We start from the raw sequence: 16,733 nt of genomic DNA, 5'->3' as shown, positions 1-16,733 counted from the left end.
TATTATTATTTTTATTTTTGATGACTGACAAAATGACTTGTATGAGATGAAATCTCAGTGTAAGTTTTTTTTTTTGGAGCGGGGGAGGTGGATCATGGTACCAGGTATGGAACTCAAGGACACTCAACCACTGAGCCACTTCCCCAGCCCAATTTTGTATTTTATTTAGAGACCTGGTCTCACTGAGTTGCTTAGCGCCTTGCCATTGCCGAGGCTGGCTTTGAGTTTGTGATTCTCCTGCCTCAACCTCCTGAGCCGCTGGGATTACAGGCATGCGCCACCATGCACGGCTCAGTGTAGTTTTTATTTGCATTTCCCTGATAGTTAATGATGCTGAACATTTTTTCATGTATTTGTCAGCCATTTGTATCCTTTTGAGTTGTATCTGTTTAATTCATATGTCCATTTGTTAATTGGGTTATTTGATTTTTTTTGTTGTAAAGTTTTTTGAGCTCTTTATATATTCTTGAATATATAAATATTATCCTCTGTCAGAAGAGTAGCTAGCAAGATTTTCTCCCGTTCTGTAGGTTTTCTCTTCACATTTTTTAAATATTTATTTTTTAGTTATAGATGAATACAATATCTTTGTTTTATTTTTTATATGGTGCTGAGGATTGAACCTAGTGCCTCACACATGCGAGGCAAGTGCTGTTCCTCTGAGCCACAATCCCAGCCCCCTCTATTCACATTTCTAATTGTTTTTTTATGTTGTTGTTGGTTTTTTTTTTTTTTCTGTGCAGAAGCTTTTTAATTTTATGCTGTCCCATTTATTAACTCTTGACATTGCCTCCTGAGCCTTAGGGGTCCCTCTACTGCTATTTATTAAGACAATTATTGTAGGAGCCTATCCTGTGCATTATAGATGTTTAACAACATTCCTGACCTGTACCTACTAGATGACAACAGAATTCTTCCAGTTTGGACAACCAATAATATCTCTAGATATTGCCAAATATTTCCTGGGGGGAAGATGCTTCCGCTTAAGAATCATGGCTCTGTTAGCATATAAACTGCTTGAGTTATATGGTTGAGTGATTTGCCTTTAACCCTAGTAAAGTATGTTATCAAAATCTTTATGCCTTTGCTTAATGCCTTTTAGTGACTTCTCATCAAGCATTTTATTTTATTATTGTGTGTGTATAATTTTTTTTAAATGGGTATTTGATTCTGTGATGGTGCTTTACCACTGAGCCATGTCTCTAGCCCTTTTTATTTTTAAATTTTATTATTTTTGGGTACTGGGGATTGAACTCAGGAGCACTCAACCACTGAGACCGTTTTTTGTATTTTATTTAGAGACAGGGTCTCACTGAGTTGCTTTGTTCCTTGTTTTTGCCACAGCTGGCTTTGAACTCACAATCCTCCTGTCTCAGCCTCCTGAGCTGCTGGGATAACAGGCTTGTGCCACTGTGCCCAGCTTTAATTTTTGTTTTGAGACAGGGTCTCACTGAGTTGTTGAGGGCCTCACTAAGTTCTGATCTTCCTGTTTCCGCCTCTGAGTTGCTAGGATTATAGGTGTGGAACACTGTGTCTGATTCCCATCATGTATCTTAATAGCATGGTATTTAAAGCCCTGAAACCTCATCTTACTTAGCTCCTCAAAGCTCTACTCTCCTCAGTGAAAGAATAGGTTGGAAAAATTGGTTCTATTATAAAGGCAGTCTATGAGAAAACTTGATGTGGCCTAGGTTCTGGCAGAATAAGGGGAAAAAAGTTTTTTAGTTTTCCCTGAGAATTTGTAGCTATAGGTTTTTGCTTATGTGGGTCTAAAAAGACATTTAAGTTACCTTCATGATAACCTCTAAACAGAATTTAACACAAACAAGTGATCTTACCGACATATGACAGTAGGCATTGGGAAACAAAAAATGGACCTAATCTACCTTTTTCCTGTTGGAAGTGAATCTGTTTCAGAGACTTAGGTTTTTGGCTTGTCCATTCTTAAATCTTATCTGCAACCATTGGTCCAGCACTGCTTGTGACTGATAGGTTAAAGTCTGCCCAAAGTCTGGATTTAGCAAGTACCACATGAAATTCTCATTCTTTTTTTTTTCTTTCTTTTAAAAAAATTTGTCCCAGACATTCTTGGACTTAAAATAAAAATTTTACGTGCTTAAGGAAAAAAAAAAAAACTAAAAATTTCAGTAGAGAACTGGGAATTGAAAAATGGAAATTCTATTAAAAAATGACATAGTTAAGAATTCAGTGAATGAATTTAACAATAGCTGAATTACAGCTGAAAAGAAATATTGAACTAGATTTTGTCAAGAAAAAAAAATGATAATAATGCCTACAGAGACAAAGGGATTAAAAAGAACCAGAAAACTAAAATATAACAGAATGGGTTAACATTAAGCAACTTGAGTCCCAGAAGTAGAGAATATTTGTAGTTAATGCTTAGCAATTTTCTGAAACTTAGAAAATCATCAAGCTATGGATTTCAGAGGTCCCACAAACCTTAAGCAAAATATTTAATGCAATAATATGTATGTAAGTATTACTAATACTGTTAGAAACTTTTTAAATAGAAGCAATGAAAGAAAAAAGAATCAAAGATCTAAAATAAGAACCTTCAAAGGACCTAAAATATGACAACTGATTTATCAATAGAAACAGAAACAAGATAATACAATAGCATTCTTAAAAGTGATAGGCTAATTGGAAACCTAGAGTTCTATAAAAAAATGAAACTGCCCTTAAAAATAGGGATGTAGAGTGTTCCTGAGTTAAATAACCAGTACCACCACCAAAAAAAAAAAAAAAAAAGTTTGTGGGGAATATAGAAAATAAAGCTAAATTTGAACTAAATACATTATAGACTTAAAGACTTAAATGCTCAAAGAATGGATAGCATTTTTTTTCATGTACTTATGGAACATTACAGTAATTGGCAATAATGCTATGCCATAAAGCAAATCTAAAAGAGATTCAGAGGATTATAAACATACAAAACATATTCTCTGACCATAATTAATCCATTTTGTTCCATCATCCCAGATGTGGAACATCTATAAAAACTTTATAATATATACTTGTAATATAGTAAATACACATATACTATAGATTATGATTTCTAACCTATTATAATGCACTTGTGTAAATTTTGTTGAAATATTTGCAGAATTGGAAATTTGGGACTAAATGGGTTAAGTTGGGGGAAAATTGTTAGAAAATCCTATGACTTTAGATCCAAAGTTATCTTGGGTTAAGGAAGAAATAACAATGAAAACCAGGAAATATTTTAATTATAAAAGTAAGACATCAAAATCTAAGGAATGTAACTAAAACTATTTTTAGAGGGAACTTTATCAGAAAAGAATAAATCCTAGTCAAGATGAGCATTTATCCCAGTAAATTAAATTAAACAATTCAAATTAAACAAAAGGAGGAAAGAAAAAGTGAATATCTAAATTTGGTAGAATATAAAGTGAGCGTAAAGGGATTAACACACTAGCAAATGTAAAGGAACAAATAAAAATCAGAATGAAAAGGGAGACATCAGCCACTGTTTCACATAAGAGGACATTGTGTCTCTCTCCCTCACCTGGTCTCCCTCTTCTTTCCTATGCATATGGGATTGAACGCCCAGGGGTACTCTACCACTGAGCTACATCCCTAGCCATTTTTCTTTTATTTTGTGAAGGTCTCAACTAAGTTGTCCAGGTTGACCTTGAATTTGCAATCTTCTTGTCTCAGCTTCCTGAATAGCTGGAATTATAGTCTTATACCACTATTCCCAGCTAGTCAATAACTTCATGCTGATATATTAAAAAATTTACATGAAATGGTCAAATACCTGCAAGACTACACATAAGGAAGGAAAATCTGAATAGTTCTATATTGGGAATAATTTTAACAAGGTGTAAGGATGATAACTGGGGAGACAATCTTTCTAAAAAAAACAGTGCTGGGACAACTGGGTAATTACAGACAAAAGAATGAAGTTGAAACTCATACTTGGCACTGCATATAAAAATTAACAAAATAGATTAAAGAATTACATGTAAGCTATAACAATAAAACTTTTTAGAATACATGTAAGTCTTTGTGACCCTGGAAGAGGCAACAGTTTCTTAGGATGTACCATGCAAAAATAACCAAAGAAAAAATACATAGATTTCATCAAAGTTTTAAAAATTTGTCCTTCAAATATCACTCTCAAGATAGTGAAAGTTGGAGGTATATCTCAGTGGTAAAGAACTTGCCTAGCTTGCTTGATGACCCTGGTTGGGTTTGGTCCCCCAGAACCGCAAACAACAACTAAATATTCAAAGAAAAAGAAAAGAAAAAACAAAAGATAATCCTGAGAGTGGAAGAACATATTTGCAAATCATATCTGGTATAGTATATATAATATATAAAGAATTCCATATCAATAATAAAAAGATAAATAGTTAAAAAATGGGCAAGATATTTGAATAATTATTTCTCAAAAAATGGACAATAAATATTAATAATATCATGTTAATAGGGAGATGCAAATGAAAACCACATTACGTTACTATTTCATAATCAAGAGAATGGCTATAATTGAAAAGGAAGACAATGATAGTTTTTTTTATGAGGATGTAGGAAAATAGAAACCCTCATACATGTAAAATGGTGCAGCCACTTTGGAAAAAACACTGACAATTCCTCAAAAAGTTATACAGTTACCATATGGTGTAGTTTCTTAGTCTGTTTTCTGTTTCTATGATAAAATGGTTGAAGCTAGATACTTTATTTTTAATTGGTTCTTTTTAAATATACATGACAGTAGAATATATTTTTACATATTTTATATACATGGAGTATAACTTATTTTAACTAGGATCCTGTTCTTGTGATTGTACGTGATGTGGAGTTATACTGGTCATGTATTCATATATGAACATAGGAAAGTTATGTCTGATTCATTCTACTATCTTTCCTATTCCCAATTCCCTTTCTTTCCCTTCATTCTCCTTTGTCTAATCCAATGAATTTCTGTTCTTCCCCTCCTCACCCTCCCTTGTCGTGGGTTAGCATCCACATATCAGAGAGAAAATTTGGCCTTTGTTTTTGGGGGACTGGCTTATTTTGCTTAGCATGATAGTCTCCATCTCCATCTATTTACTGGAAAATGCTATAATTTCATTCTTTATGGCTGAGTAATATTCCATTGCATGTATATACCACATTTTCTTTATCCATTCATCTACAGAAGGGCACCTAGGTTGGTTCCATAGCTTGACTGTGAATTGAGCTGCTCTAAACATTGATGTGGCTGTGTCACTGTAGTGTGCTAATTTTAAGTCCTTTGGGTATAAACCAAGGAGTGGGATAACTGGGTCAAATGATGTTTCCATTCCAAGTTTTCTAAGGAATTTCCATACTGCTTTCCATAGTAGTTGCACCAATTTGCAGTCCCACCACCATTTTTATGAGTGAACCTTTCCCCCCACATCCTTGCCAACATTTATTGTTGCATGTATTCTTGATAATTGCCATTCTGACTGGAGTGACATAGAATCTCGGTGTAGTTTTAATTTACATTCCTCTAATTGCTAGCAATGTTGAACATTTTTTTGTATATTTTTTGACCATTCATACTTCTGTAAAGTGCCTTTTCAGTTCCTTTGCTCATTTATTGATTGGGTTATTTGTTTGTTTGTTTGTTTTTTTGGTGTTAACTTTTTTTAAGTTCTTTATATATCTTGGAGATTAATGATCTGAGGTTGCAGGTGGTTAAGATTTCCTTTCATTCTGTAGCCTCTCTGTTCATGTTCTTGTTTCCTTTGATGTAAAGAAGCTTTTTAGTTTGATATAATCCATTTATTAATCTTTTTAATAAAATGTTTTAGTTATAGATGGATGTAATACTTTTATTTATTTATTTTTATGTGGTGCTGAGGATCAAACCCAATGCCTCACACACACTAGACAATGATCTACTGCTGAGCCACAGACTACATTTATTGATTTTTTATTTTACTTGTTGTGCTGTAGGAGCCTTGTTCGGGAATTCGGTTCCTAAGCTGACACGGTGGAGAGTTGGGCCTACTTTTTCTTCTAGTAAGCACAGTCTCTGGTCTAATGCCTAGGTTCTTGATCCACTTTGAGTTGAGTTTTGTGCAGGGTGAGAGGGGTCTAATTTTATTTTGTTAACATTATGGGTTTCCAGTTTTCCCAGCACCATTTGTTGGAGAGGCTATCTTTTCTCTAATGTATTTTCTCTAATGTATGTTTTCTCTAATGTATGTATTTTTTTCTGTAACGTATGCACCTTTGTCTGATATGAGATAACTGTATTTACGTGGGTATGTGTCTGTTTTCTATTCTGTTTTATTGGTCTTCGTGTCTGTTTTTGTGTCAGTACCATGCTGTTTTGTTACTATAGCTCTGTAGTATAAGGCCTGATATTGTGATGCCTCCTGAAGCTGGGTACTTTGAAAAAGAGGTTTATTTAATACATAGTTTTGGGGGCTGAAAGTCCAAGATTAGTTGGTCCCATCTCTTTGGCATCTAGTGAGGGCTTCATGGCAGATGACATCACAAATGGTGGTAGTACATAAAGAAGAGTTCACATGATAAAACAGGAAGCTAGAGATATTCAGTTTAGGCTTACTCTTTTAGAACACCCTGCCCTTGTGGAAATTAACCATCACCCCATAAAAGAACATTAATCTCTTTCAAGGGCAGTACTCCTAATGACCCAATTATCCTCCACTAGTCCTCACTTCTTAAAGGTCCCACCAGTCTCCACACTGCCACATTGGGGACCAAGCTTTCAGCATGTGAACCTTTGTGTGTGTTGGAGGGGGGTGGAATATATTTCTCAAACCATAGCACCCAGCGATTACATTCTTACTCAAGAGAATTGGAAGCCTATACTCAAAACTCTTCTACGTGAATATTCATCAAAGCATTATTCATAGTAGCCCCAAACCAAACAACCTAAATACTCACCAACTGATATGGATAAATAAAATGTGGAGAATACAAAAAAATGGAATAATATTTTGCAATCAAAAGAAATATTGGCACATACTACATGAATCAATCTTCAAAACATTCCAGTTGAAAGAAGCAACACAAAAAGACATTGGATTATTAAATTTACATGAAGTATCCATAATTACTTAAATCTGTAAGACCAAAAGATGGTGGCTGGCAGGGACTAAGGAACAGGTGGGGAAAAGGTGAATGGTGAATGACTAATGCATTTGGATATGAAGTTCTTTTGGAGGGATGACTCAAATGTTTTCCCACATACACCCACCTGCATTGAACCTACGGGTGCTCTATCACTGAGCCTTACATCCATATCCATTTTTAATTTTAAAACAGAGTGTCACTATGTTGCCTTGACTGGGCTTGAACTCCTGCCTCAACTCCTGAGTAGCTGGGATTACAGGCGTGTGCTACCACATACAACCAATTTAAATGTTTTCAAATTAGATAGTGGTGATGATTGTAGAACATCTTAATATACTAAAGCTACCAAATTGAATACTTTGGTAAGGTATATTAAGCATATTTAAATTTTAGAATGTTGTCACATCTAGTCAGGCACGGTTGTATATGCTTGTAATCCCAGCAACTAGGGAGGGTGAGGCAGGAGTATGACAAGTTTGAGGCAAGCCTTGACAACTTATCAAGATCCTGTCTCAAAACTAAAAAGGGTTGGGGATGTAACTCAGTATGATAAAGCATCTCCTGGGTTCAATTCAGGCTACTACAAACAAACAAACAAAATCCTTTTATTTAAAAGTTGGCCCCAAATTCCAGGCATCAATGACATCTTCACTGAATTTTCCAAAATATTAATAACACCACTTTACCTAAACTCTTCCAGAAACTAGACAAAGAGGAAACATCCCCCAACTTTTTTCACAAAGCTGTCAGCTTTGATACCAAAATATGCATTGGATATTTAAATTTTTTTCAGGACCAATCCTCTTATGAATATAGATTCAAACGTCATAAGTGTAATATTAGCAAATTAACATTAACATTTTTGGGGAGTACCGGGGATTGAACTCAGGGGCACTTGACCATTGAACCACATCCCCAGACCTGTTTTGTATTTTATTTAGAGACAGAGTCTCACTGAGTTGCTCAGCACCTTGATTTTTGCTGAGATTGGCTTTGAACTGGGATCCTCCTGCCTCAGCCTCCTGGACACTAAGATTACAAGTGTGCACCACCATGCCCGGCTGACATTAACATTTTTGTAGTGCCTCACATGTGTGAGGCACTGGGTTCGATTCTCATCACCACATAAAAATAAATAAAGATATTGTGTCCAACTACAACTAAAAACATTTTTTAAAAAAAGAATATGAGGGCTGGGGTTGTAGCTCAGTGGTAGAATGGTTGGTTGCCTTGCATGCATAAGGCCCTGGGTTTCATCCTGAGCACCGCAAATAAATAAAGAAAGAAAGAAAGAAAGAAAGATATTGTGTACATCTACAACTAAAAAAAATTTTAAAAAAATAAAGAATATGACAAAGGGGTTTCAAGAATGCAAGGACAGTTTAACCAAGCAATGTAACTCACTATATTAAGAGATTTTTTAAAAAGCTCATTTCAATAAATGCAAAAAATAGCATTTAATAAAATTTATCCACAATAAGCCAATAAACTGGTTATAAGAGGAGAATCTCTTTTAATAGAAATTTAAAAAATTCTACAGTAAACATACTGAGGACCAGGATGTTTGCTGTTTTACAATAATTTATAGTCAACATTATTATGGAAGTCATAGCCAGAGTAGTGAGACAAGAAAAGACAGACTTAGTGTTGGAAAGAAAGAAATAAACCTCATTATTTGCTAAGGACAAGTTGCGTATATAGAAAATACAAAATCTATAAATTGTTAGAATTAGTAGGTGAATTCAGCAAGGTCACTATATCTAGGACAGATTATGGCAGATATGGCAGATTATATGTGCATTCCTGTAATACCAGCAGTTTGGGAGGCTAAGGCCGGAAGATCTTGTGTTCAAAGCCAACCTCAGCAACTTAGTAAGTCCCTAAGTAACTCAGCGAGATCCTGTCTTTAAATAAAATTCAAAATAGGGCTGGGGATGTGGCTCAGAGATGGAGTGCCCCTGATTTCAATCCCAGGTAACCTTCCCCCCACACACACAAAAAAATCCCAATCAGTTGTATTTTTATATACCAGCATCAAATATAAAATGAAAAGGGCAAGTATCATTTACAATAGCATTAAAAATGTCATATGCTTTGGTATAGATGCAATGAAATATATACAAAACTTCTGTACTAAAAACTAGAAAACATTGAGAGATGTTAAAGATCTAAGTAAATTCAGTTTATACATTAGAATATTCAATATTGTAAAGATTTCAGTTCTCTAAATTGATTTATGGATTCAATGCAACATAATCAAACTCACACTACATTTTAGTACAAATCAAACTGATTCTAAAATTTACATGACAATACAAACTTATCACCTGTAAGTAATTAGCAGGTATTTCCTATAAATAGGTATAATCTACTACTCACTTTTTGATGGAAAAGCCCCATGAAAATTGTGAAATAGAATTTTGCATTACTACCATCATACTTGCAGTCTTCATTTCAGTTTTGCCAAATGTCTCTCCTTGAAAAAGTAATATATGTGTATATGTGCATATACATGTATGTATTTATGTGCATATACATAAATGTATTTATGTGTACATATATACAAACACACACAGCTGTATATATATGTGTGTATATTTACACATTTTTTAAAAATATATATTTTTTAGTTATACATGGGCACAATATTTTTAATTTGTTTATATATTTTTATGTGGTGCTGAGGATCGAACCCAGGGTCTCACATGTGAGAGGCAAGTGCTGTACCGCTGAGCCACAACCACAGCCCCACACATTTTTTTAAAATAGCAAACAGATCCTTCCCTAGTCAAATCTCAGATGAGACAGAAGCCTTGGTCAAACACCTTGTCTGCAGTCTTATGACCCTAATCTGTACCCAATTTCTCACCCATGGAATTATAAAATAATAAATATATTGTTTTAATTACTAAATATATGTAAATTTGTCACATATGCACATATGTAATATTACATTTCACATATTCTACTTCAGTTTCTTTTAACTGAAGTCGATCTTTTAAGTGAATTGGTATTATAGTTCATACTCATTTCACTAACTGATTTTGGTTTAGGTAGTTGCTTCCTGTTTTGATCCCACCTGTCCCAGAATGTTAGCAGCTTCCTGATATTGCTCAATGGTTTCAACCATTTTTAACTACTTCTCCATATTACATTCCTTCTATTGAACTACCTGTCATAAGCCTTGATTTCTTGAGTATTAGGAAATCAACATGTTTTGACATATTAAGAATATCTATGTCTCTGTGCTAGTGGTTTGATGATAGACAATGTTTTTTTTGTTGTTGTTGTTATTGTTTTTTAGAGAGAGAATTTTTTAATATCTATTTTTTAGTTTTCGGTGGACACAACATCTTTATTTTATTTTTATGTGGTGCTGAGGATTGAACCCAGCACCCCGAGCATGTCAGGAGAGCATGTTACCGCTTGAGCCACATCCTCAGCCCAAGACAATGTTCTTTCAGTATTACTTCTAGAATATATCCAATAAATTACTTCTTTCCATCAACACTGGAACTGTTCCAGCCTAAAGCCACCATTGTCTCTTGATCAAGGACGTTAAGGTAAGTTTTAATGGGGATTTTACATTCTCCTTTTTACTTCTTTTTTTAAAAATAAAAAAAATCTGTTTTTTTAGTTAAAGGTGGACATAATAACCTTTATTTTATTTTTATTTGGTGCCGAGGATCAAACCAGTGCTTGACGCGTACTAGGCGAGAGCTCTACCACTGAGCCACAATCCCAGCCCCTCCTTTTTACTTATTGCCAGTCTCTTCTTTATCAGTTAACATGATGATATATAGGAGTATGAAAGTAATAGTAGGAGAAACAGACCTGGAATTTAAATGTTCTGTGATGGTATGCTTCTTTATTTAATACAGAGTTGTTGGTTAGACCTGTCTTGATATAATGGATTAAAATATCTTTTGACTGGGCATGGTGGTGCATGCCTGTAATCCCAGTGACTCAGGAGGCTGAACTAGTGTTAAAAGTTTGAGGCCAGCTTTAGCAAAATGAGAACCTGCCTCAAAGGGAAAAAAAAAGGAGGGGGGATGGGATGTGGGATGGAGGTATAGCTCAGTTGTAGAGTACCCCTGAATTTAATCCCCAGTACAGCAAAAAGAAAAAAAAATACTTGTCTTTGGTACCTAGTAGTGCATTTCATTCACCTAGTGAATATGAACTATAATACCAATTCATTTAAAAGATTGACTTTAATTAAGAAAGAACCTGAAGTAGAATATAGATCGAACTGTATCCAAAAGAAGTAAAAGTAGTAGTCAGACCAACTTGTGATTCTATTCCCCAGTGTTTCTTACCTTATTTTCTTTTTTAAAATATAGTTTTAGTTGTAGATGAACACAGTGCCTTTATTTTATTTATTTATTTTTATGTGGTGCTGAGGATCAATCCCAGTGCTTCACACATGCTAGGCAAGCACTTTATCACTGAGCTAGAACCTCAGCCCCATATCTTGTTATTTTCAGTTTACTTTTTCTAGAGCTTATTTTGTTACATATTTATTGTAGATATGAATCTTATTTTATGAATAGGTACAAGAATGTAATATTTCATTTCACATATTCTACTTTGCCACAGTGTGGCTGGGCACAAATAACGGAGCCGCCACACAGCTTTGTAGGTTCAAATAGCAACTCTTTATTCCCGAACTCTCACCGGCACTCTACACACACTTCCCGGGAATACACTCCCTCCACCAGGCTCCGCACACCAATTCTCCAGGAACCCCGTGAGAACTCCAAAGTAGTGGGTGCCTGAGGCAGCAGGATCCGCCCTAATCCTGGAGCCACCCTATTCCCAGCTGGATCTGCCCTAATCCCGGAGCCGCCCTATTATTGAGCAGGGTCACCTTTCAACCATTCCCTCTAGCAAAATGCCAGGCGTCATTCCGACTAAACTGTGGTTCTCAACACTACTTCACCATCTATTTATCTATTTATAATAATATCTCAATAAAGTAGTTCATCTATTTATAATAATATCTCAATAAACTAGTTACAAGGGGATAGTTTCTTTCTTTTTTTTTTTTGTTTTTTGATGGTACTGGGGATTTAAACTTTAACACTAAACTACATTCCTAGACCCCTTTTGATTTTATTTTCATAGAGCATCTCACTAAGTTGCTGAGGCTGGCCTTGAGCTTGTGATCCTCTTGCTTCAGTCTCTGGAGTTTCTAGGATTAACAGATATGTACCACTGCATTTGGTGGAAAAAAAATTATTTTTCCTTAATAGAAACCTACAAAAAATTTTACAGTAACCATCATCCTTAGGACCAGGATGTCTGCTATTTTATAATTTTAAATAACTCACATGGTCTTTTTATCCATATTTTGCATTCAACCATTTATGTTAATAAGATAACTTAGCATGGAATCCCAAGGTGGACTCAAGATGAGTCTGGACCAGCTGTTAGCTCCACCCACTGTTCTCCAGAAAGGGGAGGAAGACTGGAGATTAAACTGTTAAAAAAATAACTAAAAAAATGAACAATGAGATTTGATGAACTATAGTCAAACGTCATTTACATGTCTTTTGTGTGTGTGTGGGGGGATGGGTAATGAACCCAGGACTCACCTGTGCCAGGCAAGTGCTTTAACATGGAGACACACCCCCAGTCCTTATTTCTCTCTCTCTTTTTTTTTTTTTTTTCTGTTTGCTATCTCTTATTGGGCTGATATGTTTTCTTTGTTCAGTTTTTTTTTCTTTTAATGACTTGAAGATTGAACATTCTATTTGTATTCTTATATGGTTACACTTAAAACTATAACATATATACCTTTTTTAAAAAAAATCCAGGGTTAATAATTATTTATATTCACCCCTTACCAAGATAGTAGTATAGGCAAGCTTTACCTCATGTTTCTCACTCTTCTACTCTAATACTGAATTCACTTGGGGATTTTTAGTTCTAAATTGTAATTGGAAAAAAAATAGTCTAAATCACCAATATATGTTTTTTTTTTTAAAAAGATCTACATGGTTTCTTGTTCACCATTGGTTTGTATATCTATCTCTATATTTTTATTTTTAGTTAAATCTCTTAAATTCATTCATTTTTTAAAAAAATATTTATTTTTTAGTTGTAATTGAACACAATACCTTCACTTTATTTATTTATTTTTATGTGGTGCTGAGGATGGACCCCAGAGCTGCACACATGCGAGGCCAGCGCTCTACAGCTGAGCCACAACCCCAGCCCCAAATTCATTCATTTAAAAAAAAATTCATTCTTAAAAATCTGATGTTTTTAGCTTTCTCAATTCTTGAACATGTGAAAATAGTTCTCATTTTCCCTTGTATGGCTGAATGATACTTTTATTGGATATATAATTCTAGACTTTGAGTTTTCTCTGAGAATTCTACTGTCTTCAAACATCAAGATTGCTAATGAGAAGTTTGACTACAGTCTGATTCTTGCTCTTTTGTGGGCAAAATATTTTCCCTTTTCTCCTTTTTTCCTTGATCTTATAATATTTCACTGTAATGAGTTTGTGTCTAGAAGTCTAAAATAATCATCCTCTGGCATTTGGCAGTTTCAATTAGAAAGCTCATATATTGCCTCAGCTCTGGGAAAAATCAACTATTATGAATTTCCTCTTTTCTGCAATATCATACATAATAGTCTTCTAGCTAGTCCTCTCTCTCTCTCTCTCTCTCTCTCACACACACACACACACACACACACACACACACAAACACACACAGTACTGGGGATAGAATCCAGAGCCTAGAGGAAATCTTTTTGTCCTTCTCAAATCCATTCTCCAGGAAAAAAGGCTAAAGGGCTTTTAAAAAAACCTCTTCATTATGGAAATTTTTAAATACATATAAAAGCAAAAGAAAATAGTATAATAAACCCCCATGAACCTATCATCTCAAAACTATTCTGATTTACTTTTACCTCCTCTCTTTACCCTTCATTTATTGTGAAGCAAGCCCCAGATATTATATAATTTCATCTGTAAATATTTTTCTGACGGACATTTTAAAAATATGTAGCCAGCATGCCAATAATACACTTTAAAAATATATCATCAAATATCCAGCTAGTGGTTAAGTTTTCCTCGTGGTTCCATAACTTTAAAAAAAATAAATTCAGTTAGAATCTAAATAGGACCCATACATTACAAATGTATTGATTAACATGTCTCTTTGTTCTCTTTTAATCTATAGGACCTGACCCCCTGCCTCCCTCACCACCTTTTCCTACAATTTATTTTTTGAAGAATGTAGATTATTTATCATGTAGAATGTCTCACAGACTAGATTTATGATTAATAGTAACTATCTAGATCCATTGATTCATTAGGGATTACAAATGATGATATTCCAATTCTAGAATTCCTCTTAATTTATTAGATATAAGAAATCTATAAGAAAAATTATTCATCTGGGCTGGGGTTGTGGCTCAGTGGTAAAGCACTTGCCTAGCATGTGTGAGGCACTGAGTTCAATTCTCAGCACCACATAAAAATAAATAAAATAAAGGCCCATTGACAACTAAGTATTTAAAATTTAAAAATTATTCATCAGTCTCTTAGTCTCTCTTTCCAGTGCAGCCACTCTCCTCAGCCTTTACAGGATAATGGTGACAGCTGAGGTTAAAAAAAAGAAGAAGAAGAAGTTTATGGACTTGTTACATAGTCAAAGAGTCCAAGGACCAGATTACAGCAGGAAATAGCTAGAAAATCATCTGGAAGAAAAAGCTGCAATCTCCCATAAAATTGTCAGTGGTATTTTTAAATTTTTGAGGAAGCAGTTATCAAAATTGCTTTCACCAAAAAATGCGGGGAGATAGCTTTCATTGTGCCCCAGGGTGAAATGATTCAGATTGAATGGATTTGCCCAATAGCAACTTGTTTTTTCAAAAGAAATCCTGGCATCAACTTTTGCCCACCTAGAGTAGAGATGTTTTTCAAGGATGATGCCAAGAATGATTCACAGTGGTGTGAGGAACAACTAATTGCTGCAAAATTTTGCTTTGTTGGATTTGTCCACCAAATTGAAGTAGACAACATGAGTCGTGCTACATAGATATTTTTTAAATATTACAGAAATCCTGATTGTCCCCAAACTGTAGGGTGTTGATATGAAGATTGTATTTGGTATTAATGTGAGAATCAAAGAAATTGTTCTTGCTGATGTAAATGATGATGATCCCTGGTGACTCTGGTCATCATAAATCAGCAGAAAGACAGTCTTATAGTGACTTCAAAGAAATAACTCCTGAAGGACTCCAGATGGTAATGAAAGACTTAGAATGGGTTGCAAAGAGAATAGATTGCTTCTGAAATCAGAAAGTCATACAGGGTTGTAATATTGATGGACTCAACCATTTTTAACTGTGAAAAGAAATCAACACTTGTGGAAATTTTGGAATTCCATGTGAACTTCTGATAACAACTGCCCATAAATGATAAGTTGGAGCTCTGAGCATTAAAGCTGAATATCCTATTACATTGTGGCAGTGACAGGAAGAAGCAGTGGTTTGAGACCAATGATGTTGGGTACCCCTGTGTCCCCAGTTACTGGCTGTCCTCCTGTCTCATCAAAATGGGAAGCTCAGGATGTGTGGTTATCTCTTCAACTACCCAGTGAACTCAACAATTTGACCATACTTTCTTTAAAAAGATCAACTCAGTTTGCTCCTCAGATATTTGAATTAAATAGCCATTTTGTATGGGCCAAATTGTGAACAATCATATTGAACATGCAGATTTCCTTGAAACAAGTTAACAAGAAAATCAAAGAACATAATTTATCAGAAGAATGTCAGTTTATTTTTTAGGGGAAAAATAGAAATTTTTAGCTTAGCTACAGGAAAAAAAAGTCAAAAAAGATGATTTTAAATCAAAACAAAATTTATTAGTTAATAAAAAAGAAAAATTACACTAAGAGATTATACAGAAAATATAGTATAAATGCTTGATTTTTATTTATTTATTTATTTTTTATTGGTTGTTCAAAACATTACATAGCTCTTGATATATCATATTTCACACTTTGATTCAAGTGGGTTATGAACTCCCATTTTTACCCCGTATACAGATTGCAGAATCACATCAGTTACACTTCCATTGATTTACATATTGACATAGTCATGTCTGTTGTATTCTGTTGCCTTTCCTATCCTCTACTATCCCCCCTCCCCTCCCCTCTTTTCTCTCTACCCCCTCTACTGTAATTCATTTCTCCCCCTTGTATTATTTTTCCCTTTCCCCTCACTTCCTCTTGTATGTAATTTTGTATAACCCTGAGGGTCTCCTTCCATTTCCATGCAATTTCCCTTCTCTCTCCCTTTCCCTCCCACCTCTCATCCCTGTTTAATGTTAGTCTTCTTCTCATGTCTTCTTCCCTACTCTGTTCTTAGTTACTCTCCTTATATCAAAGAAGACATTTGGCATTTGTTTTTTAGGGATTGGCTAGCTTCACTTAGCATAATCTGCTCTAATGCCATCCATTTCCCTCCAAATTCTATGATTTTGTCATTTTTTAATGCAGAGTAATACTCCATTGTGTATAAATGCCACATTTTTTTATCCATTCGTCTATTGAAGGGCATCTAGGTTGCTTCCACAGTCTTGCTATTGT

The 16,733-nt window shown here is 34.7% G+C and overlaps 1 pseudogene; it reads left to right on the top strand.

Moving 5' to 3' along the window:
• The first annotated feature begins 94 nt into the window (after nt 1-94).
• LOC101973208 (bifunctional phosphoribosylaminoimidazole carboxylase/phosphoribosylaminoimidazole succinocarboxamide synthetase pseudogene) lies at nt 95-15,503 on the top strand (annotated as a pseudogene).
• The last annotated feature ends 1,230 nt before the right edge of the window (nt 15,504-16,733 follow it).

This window comes from Ictidomys tridecemlineatus, chromosome 4, assembly GCF_052094955.1.
Source record: "Ictidomys tridecemlineatus isolate mIctTri1 chromosome 4, mIctTri1.hap1, whole genome shotgun sequence".
Lineage (NCBI taxonomy): Eukaryota > Metazoa > Chordata > Mammalia > Rodentia > Sciuridae > Ictidomys > Ictidomys tridecemlineatus.
Note: the sequence above shows the minus strand (reverse complement) of the source record. Positions and strands in the feature narration are given on the sequence as shown.